The sequence below is a fragment of the Ambystoma mexicanum genome, unplaced genomic scaffold (genome assembly GCF_040938575.1).
Source record: "Ambystoma mexicanum isolate Mex_15411 unplaced genomic scaffold, UKY_AmexF1_1 Mex_scaf1, whole genome shotgun sequence".
Taxonomy (NCBI): domain Eukaryota; kingdom Metazoa; phylum Chordata; class Amphibia; order Caudata; family Ambystomatidae; genus Ambystoma; species Ambystoma mexicanum.
In genome coordinates this window covers 4,319,186-4,341,613 of record NW_027182324.1, presented here as the reverse complement: position 1 = coordinate 4,341,613, position 22,428 = coordinate 4,319,186, and the positions used below count along the sequence as shown (strand labels likewise).

Below are 22,428 nucleotides of genomic sequence, written 5' to 3'. Positions count from 1 at the left end.
GCACTCATGAATGTGGCAAAACATTCAAATCCGTAAGTGGGTGAACATTAAAGTCCTAGATGCTGCAAATCTCTATATCTGGATACGGAATGACTGAAAAAAGTTATGTCTCCAGTGTCAAAATGTGTGTAATGCACTAGTAATTCATTTCCTTTATTGACCAGTGAGGTAGCCATGTATGGAGGTGCTGTAGAGTGAAAATCAAGTTTCAAATGGCAGTGATCCATGTGCATGGATAGCTCAGTCGGTAGAGCATCAGGCTTTTAATCTGAGGGTCCAGGGTTCAAGTCCCTGTTCAGGCGTACCTTTGCTTCTTTTACAAAAAATTAAGCAGGAAATATGAATTGCTCATTCTAATATGTGCTATTTCTGATGGCATCGCAACCTTGGGCAATATGACTCTAAGGTAGTGGAGTCCAGAATTCTTGGATGCTTTGCCAACATTTCAAGCCTGACTGTGCTTCTAAATAGCATGAAATAGCAATCTTTGTACAAAGTTTTAATATTGGGGAGACAGATTGGTCGAAAAAAAAGCAGACAGGCGCTGCTGAGATTCGAACTCAGGATCTCCTGTTTACTAGACAGGCGCTTTAACCAACTAAGCCACAGCACCTTTTTTGCATCTGGTCTCCTTTCCTTCCTCATGTAATCATTTAGAAGTGAAATCCACTTTTTTAAGGCTGGGCTTCTGTTGCAATATAACTTTTCAAAATGTTTTCCAATTGACTGAAACTCCATTGCACAAAACGAGCATGTCATTAATCGTCGATTTAGAGTGGACTGCATTGCCCAGTGTGTGCATTGAGGAGCACATGTTCGTCTTTACTGGGGAGCAAGTTTGCACTCATGAATGTGGCAAAACATTCAAATCCGTAAGTGGGTGAACATTAAAGTCCTAGATGCTGCAAATCTCTATATCTGGATACGGAATGACTGAAAAAAGTTATGTCTCCAGTGTCAAAATGTGTGTAATGCACTAGTAATTCATTTCCTTTATTGACCAGTGAGGTAGCCATGTATGGAGGTGCTGTAGAGTGAAAATCAAGTTTCAAATGGGCAGTGATCCCTGTGCCTGGATAGCTCAGTCGGTAGAGCATCAGACTTTTAATCTGAGGGTCCAGGGTTCAAGTCCCTGTTCAGGCGTACCTTTGCTTCTTTTACAAAAAATTAAGCAGGAAATATGAATTGCTCATTCTAATATGTGCTGTTTCTGATGGCATCGCAACCTTGGGCAATATGACTCTAAGGTAGTGGAGTCCAGAGTTCTTGGATGCTTTGCCAACATTTCAAGCCTGACTGTGCTTCTAAATAGCATGAAATAGCAATCTTTGTACAAAGTTTTAATATTGGGGAGACAGATTGGTCGAAAAAAAAGCAGACAGGCGCTGCTGAGATTCGAACTCAGGATCTCCTGTTTACTAGACAGGCGCTTTAACCAACTAAGCCACAGCCCCTTTTTTGCATCTGGTCTCCTTTCCTTCCTCATGTAATCAATCAGAAGTGAAATCCACTTTTTTAAGGCTGGGCTTCTGTTGCAATATAAATTTTCAAAATGTTTTCCAATTGACTGAAACTCCATTGCACAAAACGAGCATGTCATTAATCGTCGATTTAGAGTGGACTGCATTGCCCAGTGTGTGCATTGAGGAGCACATGTTCGTCTTTACTGGGGAGCAAGTTTGCACTCATGAATGTGGCAAAACATTCAAATCCGTAAGTGGGTGAACATTAAAGTCCTAGATGCTGCAAATCTCTACATCTGGATACGGAATGACTGAAAAAAGTTATGTCTCCAGTGTCAAAATGTGTGTAATGCACTAGTAATTCATTTCCTTTATTGACCAGTGAGGTAGCCATGTATGGAGGTGCTGTAGAGTGAAAATCAAGTTTCAAATGGGCAGTGATCGCTGTGACTGGATAGCTCAGTCGGTAGAGCATCAGACTTTTAATCTGAGGGTCCAGGGTTCAAGTCCCTGTTCAGGCGTACCTTTGCTTCTTTTACAAAAAATTAAGCAGGAAATATGAATTGCTCATTCTAATATGTGCTATTTCTGATGGCATCCCAACCTTGGGCAATATGACTCTAAGGTAGTGGAGTCCAGAGTTCTTGGATGCTTTGCCAACATATCAAGCCTGACTGTGCTTCTAAATAGCATGAAATAGCAATCTTTGTACAAAGTTTTAATATTGGGGAGACAGATTGGTCGAAAAAAAGCAGACATGCGCTGCTGAGATTCTAACTCAGGATCTCCTGTTTACTATACAGGCGCTTTAACCAACTAAGCCACAGCACCTTTTTTGCATCTGGTCTCCTTTCCTTCCTCGTGTAATCATTTAGAAGTGAAATCCACTTTTTTAAGGCTGGGCTTCTGTTGCAATATAACTTTTCAAAATGTTTTCCAATTGACTGAAACTCCATTGCACAAAACGAGCATGTCATTAATCGTCGATTTAGAGTGGACTGCATTGCCCAGTGTGTGCATTGAGGAGCGCATGTTCGTATTTACTGGGGAGCAAGTTTGCACTCATGAATGTGGCAAAACATTCAAATCCGTAAGTGGGTGAACATTAAAGTCCTAGATGCTGCAAATCTCTATATCTGGATACGGAATGACTGAAAAAAGTTATGTCTCCAGTGTCAAAATGTGTGTAATGCACTAGTAATTCATTTCCTTTATTGACCAGTTAGGTAGCCATGTATGGAGGTGCTGTAGAGTGAAAATCAAGTTTCAAATGGCAGTGGTCCATGTGCATGGATAGCTCAGTCGGTAGAGCATCAGACTTTTAATCTGAGGGTCCAGGGTTCAAGTCCCTGTTCAGGCGTACCTTTGCTTCTTTTACAAAAAATTAAGCAGGAAATATGAATTGCTCATTCTAATATGTGCTATTTCTGATGGCATCGCAACCTTGGGCAATATGACTCTAAGGTAGTGGAGTCCAGAGTTCTTGGATGCTTTGCCAACATATGAAGCCTGACTGTGCTTCTAAATAGCATGAAATAGCAATCTTTGTACAAAGTTTTAATATTGGGGAGACAGATTGGTCGAAAAAAAGCAGACAGGCGCTGCTGAGATTCGAACTCAGGATCTCCTGTTTACTAGACAGGCGCTTTAACCAACTAAGCCACAGCACCTTTTTTGCATCTGGTCTCCTTTCCTTCCTCATGTAATCATTTAGAAGTGAAATCCACTTTTTTAAGGCTGGGCTTCTGTTGCAATATAACTTTTCAAAATGTTTTCCAATTGACTGAAACTCCATTGCACAAAACAAGCATGTCATTAATCGTCGATTTAGAGTGGACTGCATTGCCCAGTGTGTGCATTGAGGAGCACATGTTCGTCTTTACTGGGGAGCAAGTTTGCACTCATGAATGTGGCAAAACATTCAAATCCGTAAGTGGGTGAACATTAAAGTCCTAGATGCTGCAAATCTCTATATCTGGATACGGAATGACTGAAAAAAGTTATGTCTCCAGTGTCGAAATGTGTGTAATGCACTAGTAATTCATTTCCTTTATTGACCAGTGAGGTAGCCATGTATGGAGGTGCTGTAGAGTGAAAATCAAGTTTCAAATGGGCAGTGATCCCTGTGCCTGGATAGCTCAGTGGGTAGAGCATCAGACTTTTAATCTGAGGGTCCAGGGTTCAAGTCCCTGTTCAGGCGTACCTTTGCTTCTTTTACAAAAAATTAAGCAGGAAATATGAATTGCTCATTCTAATATGTGCTGTTTCTGATGGCATCGCAACCTTGGGCAATATGACTCTAAGGTAGTGGAGTCCAGAGTTCTTGGATGCTTTGCCAACATTTCAAGCCTGACTGTGCTTCTAAATAGCATGAAATAGCAATCTTTGTACAAAGTTTTAATATTGGGAGACAGATTGGTCGAAAAAAAAGCAGACAGGCGCTGCTGAGATTCGAACTCAGGATCTCCTGTTTACTAGACAGGCGCTTTAACCAACTAAGCCACAGCCCCTTTTTTGCATCTGGTCTCCTTTCCTTCCTCATGTAATCAATCAGAAGTGAAATCCACTTTTTTAAGGCTGGGCTTCTGTTGCAATATAACTTTTCAAAATGTTTTCCAATTGACTGAAACTCCATTGCACAAAACGAGCATGTCATTAATCGTCGATTTAGAGTGGACTGCATTGCCCAGTGTGTGCATTGAGGAGCACATGTTCGTCTTTACTGGGGAGCAAGTTTGCACTCATGAATGTGGCAAAACATTCAAATCCGTAAGTGGGTGAACATTAAAGTCCTAGATGCTGCAAATCTCTATATCTGGATACGGAATGACTGAAAAAAGTTATGTCTCCAGTGTCAAAATGTGTGTAATGCACTAGTAATTCATTTCCTTTATTGACCAGTGAGGTAGCCATGTATGGAGGTGCTGTAGAGTGAAAATCAAGTTTCAAATGGGCAGTGATCCCTGTGCCTGGATAGCTCAGTCGGTAGAGCATCAGACTTTTAATCTGAGGGTCCAGGGTTCAAGTCCCTGTTCAGGTGTACCTTTGCTTCTTTTACAAAAAATTAAGCAGGAAATATGAATTGCTCATTCTAATATGTGCTATTTCTGATGGCATCGCAACCTTGGGCAATATGACTCTAAGGTAGTGGAGTCCAGAGTTCTTGGATGCTTTGCCAACATATCCAAGCCTGACTGTGCTTCTAAATAGCATGAAATAGCAATCTTTGTACAAAGTTTTAATATTGGGGAGACAGATTGGTCGAAAAAAAGCAGACAGGCGCTGCTGAGATTCTAACTCAGGATCTCCTGTTTACTAGACAGGCGCTTTAACCAACTAAGCCACAGCACCTTTTTTGCATCTGGTCTCCTTTCCTTCCTCGTGTAATCATTTAGAAGTGAAATCCACTTTTTTAAGGCTGGGCTTCTGTTGCAATATAACTTTTCAAAATGTTTTCCAATTGACTGAAACTCCATTGCACAAAACGAGCATGTCATTAATCGTCGATTTAGAGTGGACTGCATTGCCCAGTGTGTGCATTGAGGAGCACATGTTCGTATTTACTGGGGAGCAAGTTTGCACTCATGAATGTGGCAAAACATTCAAATCCGTAAGTGGGTGAACATTAAAGTCCTAGATGCTGCAAATCTCTATATCTGGATACGGAATGACTGAAAAAAGTTATGTCTCCAGTGTCAAAATGTGTGTAATGCACTAGTAATTCATTTCCTTTATTGACCAGTGAGGTAGCCATGTATGGAGGTGCTGTAGAGTGAAAATCAAGTTTCAAATGGCAGTGATCCATGTGCATGGATAGCTCAGTCGGTAGAGCATCAGACTTTTAATCTGAGGGTCCAGGGTTCAAGTCCCTGTTCAGGCGTACCTTTGCTTCTTTTACAAAAAATTAAGCAGGAAATATGAATTGCTCATTCTAATATGTGCTATTTCTGATGGCATCGCAACCTTGGGCAATATGACTCTAAGGTAGTGGAGTCCAGAGTTCTTGGATGCTTTGCCAACATATCAAGCCTGACTGTGCTTCTAAATAGCATGAAATAGCAATCTTTGTACAAAGTTTTAATATTGGGGAGACAGATTGGTCGAAAAAAAGCAGACAGGCGCTGCTGAGATTCTAACTCAGGATCTCCTGTTTACTAGACAGGCGCTTTAACCAACTAAGCCACAGCACCTTTTTTGCATCTGGTCTCCTTTCCTTCCTCATGTAATCATTTAGAAGTGAAATCCACTTTTTTAAGGCTGGGCTTCTGTTGCAATATAACTTTTCAAAATGTTTTCCAATTGACTGAAACTCCATTGCACAAAACGAGCATGTCATTAATCGTCGATTTAGAGTGGACTGCATTGCCCAGTGTGTGCATTGAGGAGCACATGTTCGTATTTACTGGGGAGCAAGTTTGCACTCATGAATGTGGCAAAACATTCAAATCCGTAAGTGGGTGAACATTAAAGTCCTAGATGCTGCAAATCTCTATATCTGGATACGGAATGACTGAAAAAAGTTATGTCTCCAGTGTCAAAATGTGTGTAATGCACTAGTAATTCATTTCCTTTATTGACCAGTGAGGTAGCCATGTATGGAGGTGCTGTAGAGTGAAAATCAAGTTTCAAATGGGCAGTGATCCCTGTGCCTGGATAGCTCAGTCGGTAGAGCATCAGACTTTTAATCTGAGGGTCCAGGGTTCAAGTCCCTGTTCAGGCGTACCTTTGCTTCTTTTACAAAAAATTAAGCAGGAAATATGAATTGCTCATTCTAATATGTGCTGTTTCTGATGGCATCGCAACCTTGGGCAATATGACTCTAAGGTAGTGGAGTCCAGAGTTCTTGGATGCTTTGCCAACATTTCAAGCCTGACTGTGCTTCTAAATAGCATGAAATAGCAATCTTTGTACAAAGTTTTAATATTGGGGAGACAGATTGGTCGAAAAAAAAGCAGACAGGCGCTGCTGAGATTCGAACTCAGGATCTCCTGTTTACTAGACAGGCGCTTTAACCAACTAAGCCACAGCCCCTTTTTTGCATCTGGTCTCCTTTCCTTCCTCATGTAATCAATCAGAAGTGAAATCCACTTTTTTAAGGCTGGGCTTCTGTTGCAATATAAATTTTCAAAATGTTTTCCAATTGACTGAAACTCCATTGCACAAAACGAGCATGTCATTAATCGTCGATTTAGAGTGGACTGCATTGCCCAGTGTGTGCATTGAGGAGCACATGTTCGTCTTTACTGGGGAGCAAGTTTGCACTCATGAATGTGGCAAAACATTCAAATCCGTAAGTGGGTGAACATTAAAGTCCTAGATGCTGCAAATCTCTACATCTGGATACGGAATGACTGAAAAAAGTTATGTCTCCAGTGTCAAAATGTGTGTAATGCACTAGTAATTCATTTCCTTGATTGACCAGTGAGGTAGCCATGTATGGAGGTGCTGTAGAGTGAAAATCAAGTTTCAAATGGCAGTGATTCATGTGCATGGATAGCTCAGTCGGTAGAGCATCAGACTTTTAATCTGAGGGTCCAGGGTTCAAGTCCCTGTTCAGGCGTACCTTTGCTTCTTTTACAAAAAATTAAGCAGGAAATATGAATTGCTCATTCTAATATGTGCTATTTCTGATGGCATCGCAACCTTGGGCAATATGACTCTAAGGTAGTGGAGTCCAGAGTTCTTGGATGCTTTGCCAACATATCAAGCCTGACTGTGCTTCTAAATAGCATGAAATAGCAATCTTTGTACAAAGTTTTAATATTGGGGAGACAGATTGGTCGAAAAAAAGCAGACAGGCGCTGCTGAGATTCTAACTCAGGATCTCCTGTTTACTAGACAGGCGCTTTAACCAACTAAGCCACAGCACCTTTTTTGCATCTGGTCTCCTTTCCTTCCTCATGTAATCATTTAGAAGTGAAATCCACTTTTTTAAGGCTGGGCTTCTGTTGCAATATAACTTTTCAAAATGTTTTCCAATTGACTGAAACTCCATTGCACAAAACGAGCATGTCATTAATCGTCGATTTAGAGTGGACTGCATTGCCCAGTGTGTGCATTGAGGAGCACATGTTCGTATTTACTGGGGAGCAAGTTTGCACTCATGAATGTGGCAAAACATTCAAATCCGTAAGTGGGTGAACATTAAAGTCCTAGATGCTGCAAATCTCTATATCTGGATACGGAATGACTGAAAAAAGTTATGTCTCCAGTGTCAAAATGTGTGTAATGCACTAGTAATTCATTTCCTTTATTGACCAGTGAGGTAGCCATGTATGGAGGTGCTGTAGAGTGAAAATCAAGTTTCAAATGGGCAGTGATCCCTGTGCCTGGATAGCTCAGTCGGTAGAGCATCAGACTTTTAATCTGAGGGTCCAGGGTTTAAGTCCCTGTTCAGGCGTACCTTTGCTTCTTTTACAAAAAATTAAGCAGGAAATATGAATTGCTCATTCTAATATGTGCTGTTTCTGATGGCATCGCAACCTTGGGCAATATGACTCTAAGGTAGTGGAGTCCAGAGTTCTTGGATGCTTTGCCAACATTTCAAGCCTGACTGTGCTTCTAAATAGCATGAAATAGCAATCTTTGTACAAAGTTTTAATATTGGGGAGACAGATTGGTCGAAAAAAAAGCAGACAGGCGCTGCTGAGATTCGAACTCAGGATCTCCTGTTTACTAGACAGGCGCTTTAACCAACTAAGCCACAGCCCCTTTTTTGCATCTGGTCTCCTTTCCTTCCTCATGTAATCAATCAGAAGTGAAATCCACTTTTTTAAGGCTGGGCTTCTGTTGCAATATAAATTTTCAAAATGTTTTCCAATTGACTGAAACTACATTGCACAAAACGAGCATGTCATTAATCGTCGATTTAGAGTGCACTGCATTGCCCAGTGTGTGCATTGAGGAGCACATGTTCGTCTTTACTGGGGAGCAAGTTTGCACTCATGAATGTGGCAAAACATTCAAATCCGTAAGTGGGTGAACATTAAAGTCCTAGATGCTGCAAATCTCTATATCTGGATACGGAATGACTGAAAAAAGTTATGTCTCCAGTGTCAAAATGTGTGTAATGCACTAGTAATTCATTTCCTTTATTGACCAGTGAGGTAGCCATGTATGGAGGTGCTGTAGAGTGAAAATCAAGTTTCAAATGGCAGTGATTCATGTGCATGGATAGCTCAGTCGGTAGAGCATCAGACTTTTAATCTGAGGGTCCAGGGTTCAAGTCCCTGTTCAGGCGTACCTTTGCTTCTTTTACAAAAAATTAAGCAGGAAATATGAATTGCTCATTCTAATATGTGCTATTTCTGATGGCATCGCAACCTTGGGCAATATGACTCTAAGGTAGTGGAGTCCAGAGTTCTTGGATGCTTTGCCAACATATCAAGCCTGACTGTGCTTCTAAATAGCATGAAATAGCAATCTTTGTACAAAGTTTTAATATTGGGGAGACAGATTGGTCGAAAAAAAGCAGACAGGCGCTGCTGAGATTCTAACTCAGGATCTCCTGTTTACTAGACAGGCGCTTTAACCAACTAAGCCACAGCACCTTTTTTGCATCTGGTCTCCTTTCCTTCCTCATGTAATCATTTAGAAGTGAAATCCACTTTTTTAAGGCTGGGCTTCTGTTGCAATATAACTTTTCAAAATGTTTTCCAATTGACTGAAACTCCATTGCACAAAACGAGCATGTCATTAATCGTCGATTTAGAGTGGACTGCATTGCCCAGTGTGTGCATTGAGGAGCACATGTTCGTATTTACTGGGGAGCAAGTTTGCACTCATGAATGTGGCAAAACATTCAAATCCGTAAGTGGGTGAACATTAAAGTCCTAGATGCTGCAAATCTCTATATCTGGATACGGAATGACTGAAAAAAGTTATGTCTCCAGTGTCGAAATGTGTGTAATGCACTAGTAATTCATTTCCTTTATTGACCAGTGAGGTAGCCATGTATGGAGGTGCTGTAGAGTGAAAATCAAGTTTCAAATGGGCAGTGATCCCTGTGCCTGGATAGCTCAGTCGGTAGAGCATCAGACTTTTAATCTGAGGGTCCAGGGTTCAAGTCCCTGTTCAGGCGTACCTTTGCTTCTTTTACAAAAAATTAAGCAGGAAATATGAATTGCTCATTCTAATATGTGCTGTTTCTGATGGCATCGCAACCTTGGGCAATATGACTCTAAGGTAGTGGAGTCCAGAGTTCTTGGATGCTTTGCCAACATTTCAAGCCTGACTGTGCTTCTAAATAGCATGAAATAGCAATCTTTGTACAAAGTTTTAATATTGGGGAGACAGATTGGTCGAAAAAAAAGCAGACAGGCGCTGCTGAGATTCGAACTCAGGATCTCCTGTTTACTAGACAGGCGCTTTAACCAACTAAGCCACAGCCCCTTTTTTGCATCTGGTCTCCTTTCCTTCCTCATGTAATCAATCAGAAGTGAAATCCACTTTTTTAAGGCTGGGCTTCTGTTGCAATATAACTTTTCAAAATGTTTTCCAATTGACTGAAACTCCATTGCACAAAACGAGCATGTCATTAATCGTCGATTTAGAGTGGACTGCATTGCCCAGTGTGTGCATTGAGGAGCACATGTTCGTCTTTACTGGGGAGCAAGTTTGCACTCATGAATGTGGCAAAACATTCAAATCCGTAAGTGGGTGAACATTAAAGTCCTAGATGCTGCAAATCTCTATATCTGGATACGGAATGACTGAAAAAAGTTATGTCTCCAGTGTCAAAATGTGTGTAATGCACTAGTAATTCATTTCCTTTATTGACCAGTGAGGTAGCCATGTATGGAGGTGCTGTAGAGTGAAAATCAAGTTTCAAATGGGCAGTGATCCCTGTGACTGGATAGCTCAGTCGGTAGAGCATCAGACTTTTAATCTGAGGGTCCAGGGTTCAAGTCCCTGTTCAGGCGTACCTTTGCTTCTTTTACAAAAAATTAAGCAGGAAATATGAATTGCTCATTCTAATATGTGCTATTTCTGATGGCATCGCAACCTTGGGCAATATGACTCTAAGGTAGTGGAGTCCAGAGTTCTTGGATGCTTTGCCAACATATCAAGCCTGACTGTGCTTCTAAATAGCATGAAATAGCAATCTTTGTACAAAGTTTTAATATTGGGGAGACAGATTGGTCGAAAAAAAGCAGACAGGCGCTGCTGAGATTCTAACTCAGGATCTCCTGTTTACTAGACAGGCGCTTTAACCAACTAAGCCACAGCACCTTTTTTGCATCTGGTCTCCTTTCCTTCCTCGTGTAATCATTTAGAAGTGAAATCCACTTTTTTAAGGCTGGGCTTCTGTTGCAATATAACTTTTCAAAATGTTTTCCAATTGACTGAAACTCCATTGCACAAAACGAGCATGTCATTAATCGTCGATTTAGAGTGGACTGCATTGCCCAGTGTGTGCATTGAGGAGCGCATGTTCGTATTTACTGGGGAGCAAGTTTGCACTCATGAATGTGGCAAAACATTCAAATCCGTAAGTGGGTGAACATTAAAGTCCTAGATGCTGCAAATCTCTATATCTGGATACGGAATGACTGAAAAAAGTTATGTCTCCAGTGTCAAAATGTGTGTAATGCACTAGTAATTCATTTCCTTTATTGACCAGTGAGGTAGCCATGTATGGAGGTGCTGTAGAGTGAAAATCAAGTTTCAAATGGCAGTGGTCCATGTGCATGGATAGCTCAGTCGGTAGAGCATCAGACTTTTAATCTGAGGGTCCAGGGTTCAAGTCCCTGTTCAGGCGTACCTTTGCTTCTTTTACAAAAAATTAAGCAGGAAATATGAATTGCTCATTCTAATATGTGCTATTTCTGATGGCATCGCAACCTTGGGCAATATGACTCTAAGGTAGTGGAGTCCAGAGTTCTTGGATGCTTTGCCAACATATCAAGCCTGACTGTGCTTCTAAATAGCATGAAATAGCAATCTTTGTACAAAGTTTTAATATTGGGGAGACAGATTGGTCGAAAAAAAGCAGACATGCGCTGCTGAGATTCTAACTCAGGATCTCCTGTTTACTAGACAGGCGCTTTAACCAACTAAGCCACAGCACCTTTTTTGCATCTGGTCTCCTTTCCTTCCTCATGTAATCATTTAGAAGTGAAATCCACTTTTTTAAGGCTGGGCTTCTGTTGCAATATAACTTTTCAAAATGTTTTCCAATTGACTGAAACTCCATTGCACAAAACAAGCATGTCATTAATCGTCGATTTAGAGTGGACTGCATTGCCCAGTGTGTGCATTGAGGAGCACATGTTCGTATTTACTGGGGAGCAAGTTTGCACTCATGAATGTGGCAAAACATTCAAATCTGTAAGTGGGTGAACATTAAAGTCCTAGATGCTGCAAATCTCTATATCTGGATACGGAATGACTGAAAAAAGTTATGTCTCCAGTGTCAAAATGTGTGTAATGCACTAGTAATTCATTTCCTTTATTGACCAGTGAGGTAGCCATGTATGGAGGTGCTGTAGAGTGAAAATCAAGTTTCAAATGGCAGTGATCCATGTGCCTGGATAGCTCAGTCGGTAGAGCATCAGACTTTTAATCTGAGGGTCCAGGGTTCAAGTCCCTGTTCAGGTGTACCTTTGCTTCTTTTACAAAAAATTAAGCAGGAAACATGAATTGCTCATTCTAATATGTGCTATTTCTGATGGCATCGCAACCTTGGGCAATATGACTCTAAGGTAGTGGAGTCCAGAGTTCTTGGATGCTTTGCCAACATATGAAGCCTGACTGTGCTTCTAAATAGCATGAAATAGCAATCTTTGTACAAAGTTTTAATATTGGGGAGACAGATTGGTCGAAAAAAAGCAGACAGGCGCTGCTGAGATTCGAACTCAGGATCTCCTGTTTACTAGACAGGCGCTTTAACCAACTAAGCCACAGCACCTTTTTTGCATCTGGTCTCCTTTCCTTCCTCATGTAATCATTTAGAAGTGAAATCCACTTTTTTAAGGCTGGGCTTCTGTTGCAATATAACTTTTCAAAATGTTTTCCAATTGACTGAAACTCCATTGCACAAAACAAGCATGTCATTAATCGTCGATTTAGAGTGGACTGCATTGCCCAGTGTGTGCATTGAGGAGCACATGTTCGTATTTACTGGGGAGCAAGTTTGCACTCATGAATGTGGCAAAACATTCAAATCCGTAAGTGGGTGAACATTAAAGTCCTAGATGCTGCAAATCTCTATATCTGGATACGGAATGACTGAAAAAAGTTATGTCTCCAGTGTCAAAATGTGTGTAATGCACTAGTAATTCATTTCCTTTATTGACCAGTGAGGTAGCCATGTATGGAGGTGCTGTAGAGTGAAAATCAAGTTTCAAATGGCAGTGATCCATGTGCATGGATAGCTCAGTCGGTAGAGCATCAGACTTTTAATCTGAGGGTCCAGGGTTCAAGTCCCTGTTCAGGCGTACCTTTGCTTCTTTTACAAAAAATTAAGCAGGAAATATGAATTGCTCATTCTAATATGTGCTATTTCTGATGGCATCGCAACCTTGGGCAATATGACTCTAAGGTAGTGGAGTCCAGAGTTCTTGGATGCTTTGCCAACATATCAAGCCTGACTGTGCTTCTAAATAGCATGAAATAGCAATCTTTGTACAAAGTTTTAATATTGGGGAGACAGATTGGTCGAAAAAAAGCAGACAGGCGCTGCTGAGATTCTAACTCAGGATCTCCTGTTTACTAGACAGGCGCTTTAACCAACTAAGCCACAGCACCTTTTTTGCATCTGGTCTCCTTTCCTTCCTCATGTAATCATTTAGAAGTGAAATCCACTTTTTTAAGGCTGGGCTTCTGTTGCAATATAACTTTTCAAAATGTTTTCCAATTGACTGAAACTCCATTGCACAAAACGAGCATGTCATTAATCGTCGATTTAGAGTGGACTGCATTGCCCAGTGTGTGCATTGAGGAGCACATGTTCGTCTTTACTGGGGAGCAAGTTTGCACTCATGAATGTGGCAAAACATTCAAATCCGTAAGTGGGTGAACATTAAAGTCCTAGATGCTGCAAATCTCTATATCTGGATACGGAATGACTGAAAAAAGTTATGTCTCCAGTGTCAAAATGTGTGTAATGCACTAGTAATTCATTTCCTTTATTGACCAGTGAGGTAGCCATGTATGGAGGTGCTGTAGAGTGAAAATCAAGTTTCAAATGGCAGTGATCCATGTGCCTGGATAGCTCAGTCGGTAGAGCATCAGACTTTTAATCTGAGGGTCCAGGGTTCAAGTCCCTGTTCAGGCGTACCTTTGCTTCTTTTACAAAAAATTAAGCAGGAAATATGAATTGCTCATTCTAATATTTGCTATTTCTGATGGCATCGCAACCTTGGGCAATATGACTCTAAGGTAGTGGAGTCCAGAGTTCTTGGATGCTTTGCCAACATTTCAAGCCTGACTGTGCTTCTAAATAGCATGAAATAGCAATCTTTGTACAAAGTTTTAATATTGGGGAGACAGATTGGTCGAAAAAAAAGCAGACAGGCGCTGCTGAGATTCGAACTCAGGATCTCCTGTTTACTAGACAGGCGCTTTAACCAACTAAGCCACAGCCCCTTTTTTGCATCTGGTCTCCTTTCCTTCCTCATGTAATCAATCAGAAGTGAAATCCACTTTTTTAAGGCTGGGCTTCTGTTGCAATATAACTTTTCAAAATGTTTTCCAATTGACTGAAACTCCATTGCACAAAACGAGCATGTCATTAATCGTCGATTTAGAGTGGACTGCATTGCCCAGTGTGTGCATTGAGGAGCGCATGTTCGTATTTACTGGGGAGCAAGTTTGCACTCATGAATGTGGCAAAACATTCAAATCCGTAAGTGGGTGAACATTAAAGTCCTAGATGCTGCAAATCTCTATATCTGGATACGGAATGACTGAAAAAAGTTATGTCTCCAGTGTCAAAATGTGTGTAATGCACTAGTAATTCATTTCCTTTATTGACCAGTGAGGTAGCCATGTATGGAGGTGCTGTAGAGTGAAAATCAAGTTTCAAATGGCAGTGGTCCATGTGCATGGATAGCTCAGTCGGTAGAGCATCAGACTTTTAATCTGAGGGTCCAGGGTTCAAGTCCCTGTTCAGGCGTACCTTTGCTTCTTTTACAAAAAATTAAGCAGGAAATATGAATTGCTCATTCTAATATGTGCTATTTCTGATGGCATCGCAACCTTGGGCAATATGACTCTAAGGTAGTGGAGTCCAGAGTTCTTGGATGCTTTGCCAACATATCAAGCCTGACTGTGCTTCTAAATAGCATGAAATAGCAATCTTTGTACAAAGTTTTAATATTGGGGAGACAGATTGGTCGAAAAAAAGCAGACATGCGCTGCTGAGATTCTAACTCAGGATCTCCTGTTTACTAGACAGGCGCTTTAACCAACTAAGCCACAGCACCTTTTTTGCATCTGGTCTCCTTTCCTTCCTCATGTAATCATTTAGAAGTGAAATCCACTTTTTTAAGGCTGGGCTTCTGTTGCAATATAACTTTTCAAAATGTTTTCCAATTGACTGAAACTCCATTGCACAAAACAAGCATGTCATTAATCGTCGATTTAGAGTGGACTGCATTGCCCAGTGTGTGCATTGAGGAGCACATGTTCGTATTTACTGGGGAGCAAGTTTGCACTCATGAATGTGGCAAAACATTCAAATCCGTAAGTGGGTGAACATTAAAGTCCTAGATGCTGCAAATCTCTATATCTGGATACGGAATGACTGAAAAAAGTTATGTCTCCAGTGTCAAAATGTGTGTAATGCACTAGTAATTCATTTCCTTTATTGACCAGTGAGGTAGCCATGTATGGAGGTGCTGTAGAGTGAAAATCAAGTTTCAAATGGAAGTGATCCATGTGCCTGGATAGCTCAGTCGGTAGAGCATCAGACTTTTAATCTGAGGGTCCAGGGTTCAAGTCCCTGTTCAGGTGTACCTTTGCTTCTTTTACAAAAAATTAAGCAGGAAATATGAATTGCTCATTCTAATATGTGCTATTTCTGATGGCATCGCAACCTTGGGCAATATGACTCTAAGGTAGTGGAGTCCAGAGTTCTTGGATGCTTGGCAAACATATGAAGCCTGACTGTGCTTCTAAATAGCATGAAATAGCAATCTTTGTACAAAGTTTTAATATTGGGGAGACAGATTGGTCGAAAAAAAGCAGACAGGCGCTGCTGAGATTCGAACTCAGGATCTCCTGTTTACTAGACAGGCGCTTTAACCAACTAAGCCACAGCACCTTTTTTGCATCTGGTCTCCTTTCCTTCCTCATGTAATCATTTAGAAGTGAAATCCACTTTTTTAAGGCTGGGCTTCTGTTGCAATATAACTTTTCAAAATGTTTTCCAATTGACTGAAACTCCATTGCACAAAACAAGCATGTCATTAATCGTCGATTTAGAGTGGACTGCATTGCCCAGTGTGTGCATTGAGGAGCACATGTTCGTATTTACTGGGGAGCAAGTTTGCACTCATGAATGTGGCAAAACATTCAAATCCGTAAGTGGGTGAACATTAAAGTCCTAGATGCTGCAAATCTCTATATCTGGATACGGAATGACTGAAAAAAGTTATGTCTCCAGTGTCAAAATGTGTGTAATGCACTAGTAATTCATTTCCTTTATTGACCAGTGAGGTAGCCATGTATGGAGGTGCTGTAGAGTGAAAATCAAGTTTCAAATGGCAGTGATCCATGTGCATGGATAGCTCAGTCGGTAGAGCATCAGACTTTTAATCTGAGGGTCCAGGGTTCAAGTCCCTGTTCAGGCGTACCTTTGCTTCTTTTACAAAAAATTAAGCAGGAAATATGAATTGCTCATTCTAATATGTGCTATTTCTGATGGCATCGCAACCTTGGGCAATATGACTCTAAGGTAGTGGAGTCCAGAGTTCTTGGATGCTTTGCCAACATATCAAGCCTGACTGTGCTTCTAAATAGCATGAAATAGCAATCTTTGTACAAAGTTTTAATATTGGGGAGACAGATTGGTCGAAAAAAAGCAGACAGGCGCTGCTGAGATTCTAACTCAGGATCTCCTGTTTACTAGACAGGCGCTTTAACCAACTAAGCCACAGCACCTTTTTTGCATCTGGTCTCCTTTCCTTCCTCATGTAATCATTTAGAAGTGAAATCCACTTTTTTAAGGCTGGGCTTCTGTTGCAATATAACTTTTCAAAATGTTTTCCAATTGACTGAAACTCCATTGCACAAAACGAGCATGTCATTAATCGTCGATTTAGAGTGGACTGCATTGCCCAGTGTGTGCATTGAGGAGCACATGTTCGTCTTTACTGGGGAGCAAGTTTGCACTCATGAATGTGGCAAAACATTCAAATCCGTAAGTGGGTGAACATTAAAGTCCTAGATGCTGCAAATCTCTATATCTGGATACGGAATGACTGAAAAAAGTTATGTCTCCAGTGTCAAAATGTGTGTAATGCACTAGTAATTCATTTCCTTTATTGACCAGTGAGGTAGCCATGTATGGAGGTGCTGTAGAGTGAAAATCAAGTTTCAAATGGCAGTGATCCATATGCCTGGATAGCTCAGTCGGTAGAGCATCAGACTTTTAATCTGAGGGTCCAGGGTTCAAGTCCCTGTTCAGGCGTACCTTTGCTTCTTTTACAAAAAATTAAGCAGGAAATATGAATTGCTCATTCTAATATGTGCTATTTCTGATGGCATCGCAACCTTGGGCAATATGACTCTAAGGTAGTGGAGTCCAGAGTTCTTGGATGCTTTGCCAACATTTCAAGCATGACTGTGCTTCTAAATAGCATGAAATAGCAATCTTTGTACAAAGTTTTAATATTGGGGAGACAGATTGGTCGAAAAAAAAGCAGACAGGCGCTGCTGAGATTCGAACTCAGGATCTCCTGTTTACTAGACAGGCGCTTTAACCAACTAAGCCACAGCCCCTTTTTTGCATCTGGTCTCCTTTCCTTCCTCATGTAATCAATCAGAAGTGAAATCCACTTTTTTAAGGCTGGGCTTCTGTTGCAATATAACTTTTCAAAATGTTTTCCAATTGACTGAAACTCCATTGCACAAAACGAGCATGTCATTAATCGTCGATTTAGAGTGGACTGCATTGCCCAGTGTGTGCATTGAGGAGCACATGTTCGTCTTTACTGGGGAGCAAGTTTGCACTCATGAATGTGGCAAAACATTCAAATCCGTAAGTGGGTGAACATTAAAGTCCTAGATGCTGCAAATCTCTATATCTGGATACGGAATGACTGAAAAAAGTTATGTCTCCAGTGTCAAAATGTGTGTAATGCACTAGTAATTCATTTCCTTTATTGACCAGTGAGGTAGCCATGTATGGAGGTGCTGTAGAGTGAAAATCAAGTTTCAAATGGGCAGTGATCCCTGTGACTGGATAGCTCAGTCGGTAGAGCATCAGACTTTTAATCTGAGGGTCCAGGGTTCAAGTCCCTGTTCAGGCGTACCTTTGCTTCTTTTACAAAAAATTAAGCAGGAAATATGAATTGCTCATTCTAATATGTGCTATTTCTGATGGCATCGCAACCTTGGGCAATATGACTCTAAGGTAGTGGAGTCCAGAGTTCTTGGATGCTTTGCCAACATATCAAGCCTGACTGTGCTTCTAAATAGCATGAAATAGCAATCTTTGTACAAAGTTTTAATATTGGGGAGACAGATTGGTCGAAAAAAAGCAGACATGCGCTGCTGATATTCTAACTCAGGATCTCCTGTTTACTAGACAGGCGCTTTAACCAACTAAGCCACAGCACCTTTTTTGCATCTGGTCTCCTTTCCTTCCTCGTGTAATCATTTAGAAGTGAAATCCACTTTTTTAAGGCTGGGCTTCTGTTGCAATATAACTTTTCAAAATGTTTTCCAATTGACTGAAACTCCATTGCACAAAACGAGCATGTCATTAATCGTCGATTTAGAGTGGACTGCATTGCCCAGTGTGTGCATTGAGGAGCACATGTTCGTCTTTACTGGGGAGCAAGTTTGCACTCATGAATGTGGCAAAACATTCAAATCCGTAAGTGGGTGAACATTAAAGTCCTAGATGCTGCAAATCTCTATATCTGGATACGGAATGACTGAAAAAAGTTATGTCTCCAGTGTCAAAATGTGTGTAATGCACTAGTAATTCATTTCCTTTATTGACCAGTGAGGTAGCCATGTATGGAGGTGCTGTAGAGTGAAAATCAAGTTTCAAATGGCAGTGGTCCATGTGCATGGATAGCTCAGTCGGTAGAGCATCAGACTTTTAATCTGAGGGTCCAGGGTTCAAGTCCCTGTTCAGGCGTACCTTTGCTTCTTTTACAAAAAATTAAGCAGGAAATATGAATTGCTCATTCTAATATGTGCTATTTCTGATGGCATCGCAACCTTGGGCAATATGACTCTAAGGTAGTGGAGTCCAGAGTTCTTGGATGCTTTGCCAACATATCAAGCCTGACTGTGCTTCTAAATAGCATGAAATAGCAATCTTTGTACAAAGTTTTAATATTGGGGAGACAGATTGGTCGAAAAAAAGCAGACAGGCGCTGCTGAGATTCTAACTCAGGATCTCCTGTTTACTAGACAGGCGCTTTAACCAACTAAGCCACAGCACCTTTTTTGCATCTGGTCTCCTTTCCTTCCTCATGTAATCATTTAGAAGTGAAATCCACTTTTTTAAGGCTGGGCTTCTGTTGCAATATAACTTTTCAAAATGTTTTCCAATTGACTGAAACTCCATTGCACAAAACGAGCATGTCATTAATCGTCGATTTAGAGTGGACTGCATTGCCCAGTGTGTGCATTGAGGAGCACATGTTCGTATTTACTGGGGAGCAAGTTTGCACTCATGAATGTGGCAAAACATTCAAATCCGTAAGTGGGTGAACATTAAAGTCCTAGATGCTGCAAATCTCTATATCTGGATACGGAATGACTGAAAAAAGTTATGTCTCCAGTGTCGAAATGTGTGTAATGCACTAGTAATTCATTTCCTTTATTGACCAGTGAGGTAGCCATGTATGGAGGTGCTGTAGAGTGAAAATCAAGTTTCAAATGGGCAGTGATCCCTGTGCCTGGATAGCTCAGTCGGTAGAGCATCAGACTTTTAATCTGAGGGTCCAGGGTTCAAGTCCCTGTTCAGGCGTACCTTTGCTTCTTTTACAAAAAATTAAGCAGGAAATATGAATTGCTCATTCTAATATGTGCTGTTTCTGATGGCATCGCAACCTTGGGCAATATGACTCTAAGGTAGTGGAGTCCAGAGTTCTTGGATGCTTTGCCAACATTTCAAGCCTGACTGTGCTTCTAAATAGCATGAAATAGCAATCTTTGTACAAAGTTTTAATATTGGGGAGACAGATTGGTCGAAAAAAAAGCAGACAGGCGCTGCTGAGATTCGAACTCAGGATCTCCTGTTTACTAGACAGGCGCTTTAACCAACTAAGCCACAGCCCCTTTTTTGCATCTGGTCTCCTTTCCTTCCTCATGTAATCAATCAGAAGTGAAATCCACTTTTTTAAGGCTGGGCTTCTGTTGCAATATAACTTTTCAAAATGTTTTCCAATTGACTGAAACTCCATTGCACAAAACGAGCATGTCATTAATCGTCGATTTAGAGTGGACTGCATTGCCCAGTGTGTGCATTGAGGAGCACATGTTCGTCTTTACTGGGGAGCAAGTTTGCACTCATGAATGTGGCAAAACATTCAAATCCGTAAGTGGGTGAACATTAAAGTCCTAGATGCTGCAAATCTCTATATCTGGATACGGAATGACTGAAAAAAGTTATGTCTCCAGTGTCAAAATGTGTGTAATGCACTAGTAATTCATTTCCTTTATTGACCAGTGAGGTAGCCATGTATGGAGGTGCTGTAGAGTGAAAATCAAGTTTCAAATGGGCAGTGATCCCTGTGACTGGATAGCTCAGTCGGTAGAGCATCAGACTTTTAATCTGAGGGTCCAGGGTTCAAGTCCCTGTTCAGGCGTACCTTTGCTTCTTTTACAAAAAATTAAGCAGGAAATATGAATTGCTCATTCTAATATGTGCTATTTCTGATGGCATCGCAACCTTGGGCAATATGACTCTAAGGTAGTGGAGTCCAGAGTTCTTGGATGCTTTGCCAACATATCAAGCCTGACTGTGCTTCTAAATAGCATGAAATAGCAATCTTTGTACAAAGTTTTAATATTGGGGAGACAGATTGGTCGAAAAAAAGCAGACATGCGCTGCTGAGATTCTAACTCAGGATCTCCTGTTTACTAGACAGGCGCTTTAACCAACTAAGCCACAGCACCTTTTTTGCATCTGGTCTCCTTTCCTTCCTCGTGTAATCATTTAGAAGTGAAATCCACTTTTTTAAGGCTGGGCTTCTGTTGCAATATAACTTTTCAAAATGTTTTCCAATTGACTGAAACTCCATTGCACAAAACGAGCATGTCATTAATCGTCGATTTAGAGTGGACTGCATTGCCCAGTGTGTGCATTGAGGAGCGCATGTTCGTATTTACTGGGGAGCAAGTTTGCACTCATGAATGTGGCAAAACATTCAAATCCGTAAGTGGGTGAACATTAAAGTCCTAGATGCTGCAAATCTCTATATCTGGATACGGAATGACTGAAAAAAGTTATGTCTCCAGTGTCAAAATGTGTGTAATGCACTAGTAATTCATTTCCTTTATTGACCAGTGAGGTAGCCATGTATGGAGGTGCTGTAGAGTGAAAATCAAGTTTCAAATGGCAGTGGTCCATGTGCATGGATAGCTCAGTCGGTAGAGCATCAGACTTTTAATCTGAGGGTCCAGGGTTCAAGTCCCTGTTCAGGCGTACCTTTGCTTCTTTTACAAAAAATTAAGCAGGAAATATGAATTGCTCATTCTAATATGTGCTATTTCTGATGGCATCGCAACCTTGGGCAATATGACTCTAAGGTAGTGGAGTCCAGAGTTCTTGGATGCTTTGCCAACATATCAAGCCTGACTGTGCTTCTAAATAGCATGAAATAGCAATCTTTGTACAAAGTTTTAATATTGGGGAGACAGATTGGTCGAAAAAAAGCAGACATGCGCTGCTGAGATTCTAACTCAGGATCTCCTGTTTACTAGACAGGCGCTTTAACCAACTAAGCCACAGCACCTTTTTTGCATCTGGTCTCCTTTCCTTCCTCATGTAATCATTTAGAAGTGAAATCCACTTTTTTAAGGCTGGGCTTCTGTTGCAATATAACTTTTCAAAATGTTTTCCAATTGACTGAAACTCCATTGCACAAAACGAGCATGTCATTAATCGTCGATTTAGAGTGGACTGCATTGCCCAGTGTGTGCATTGAGGAGCACATGTTCGTCTTTACTGGGGAGCAAGTTTGCACTCATGAATGTGGCAAAACATTCAAATCCGTAAGTGGGTGAACATTAAAGTCCTAGATGCTGCAAATCTCTATATCTGGATACGGAATGACTGAAAAAAGTTATGTCTCCAGTGTCAAAATGTGTGTAATGCACTAGTAATTCATTTCCTTTATTGACCAGTGAGGTAGCCATGTATGGAGGTGCTGTAGAGTGAAAATCAAGTTTCAAATGGCAGTGATCCATGTGCCTGGATAGCTCAGTCGGTAGAGCATCAGACTTTTAATCTGAGGGTCCAGGGTTCAAGTCCCTGTTCAGGCGTACCTTTGCTTCTTTTACAAAAAATTAAGCAGGAAATATGAATTGCTCATTCTAATATTTGCTATTTCTGATGGCATCGCAACCTTGGGCAATATGACTCTAAGGTAGTGGAGTCCAGAGTTCTTGGATGCTTTGCCAACATTTCAAGCCTGACTGTGCTTCTAAATAGCATGAAATAGCAATCTTTGTACAAAGTTTTAATATTGGGGAGACAGATTGGTCGAAAAAAAAGCAGACAGGCGCTGCTGAGATTCGAACTCAGGATCTCCTGTTTACTAGACAGGCGCTTTAA

The 22,428-nt window shown here is 40.9% G+C and overlaps 4 non-coding genes across 4 annotated transcripts; all 4 read right to left on the bottom strand.

Annotated features, from left to right (window-relative positions):
- Positions 1-539: 539 nt before the first annotated feature.
- TRNAT-AGU (transfer RNA threonine (anticodon AGU)) lies at positions 540-613 on the bottom strand. Its single transcript has one exon. It is a non-coding gene; the product is annotated as a tRNA-Thr (tRNA).
- Positions 614-3,059: 2,446 nt separating this feature from the next.
- TRNAT-AGU (transfer RNA threonine (anticodon AGU)) lies at positions 3,060-3,133 on the bottom strand. The gene has a single exon. It is a non-coding gene; the product is annotated as a tRNA-Thr (tRNA).
- Positions 3,134-12,298: 9,165 nt separating this feature from the next.
- Positions 12,299-12,372, bottom strand: TRNAT-AGU (transfer RNA threonine (anticodon AGU)). The gene has a single exon. It is a non-coding gene; the product is annotated as a tRNA-Thr (tRNA).
- Positions 12,373-15,655: 3,283 nt separating this feature from the next.
- TRNAT-AGU (transfer RNA threonine (anticodon AGU)) lies at positions 15,656-15,729 on the bottom strand. Its single transcript has one exon. It is a non-coding gene; the product is annotated as a tRNA-Thr (tRNA).
- Positions 15,730-22,428: the final 6,699 nt, after the last annotated feature.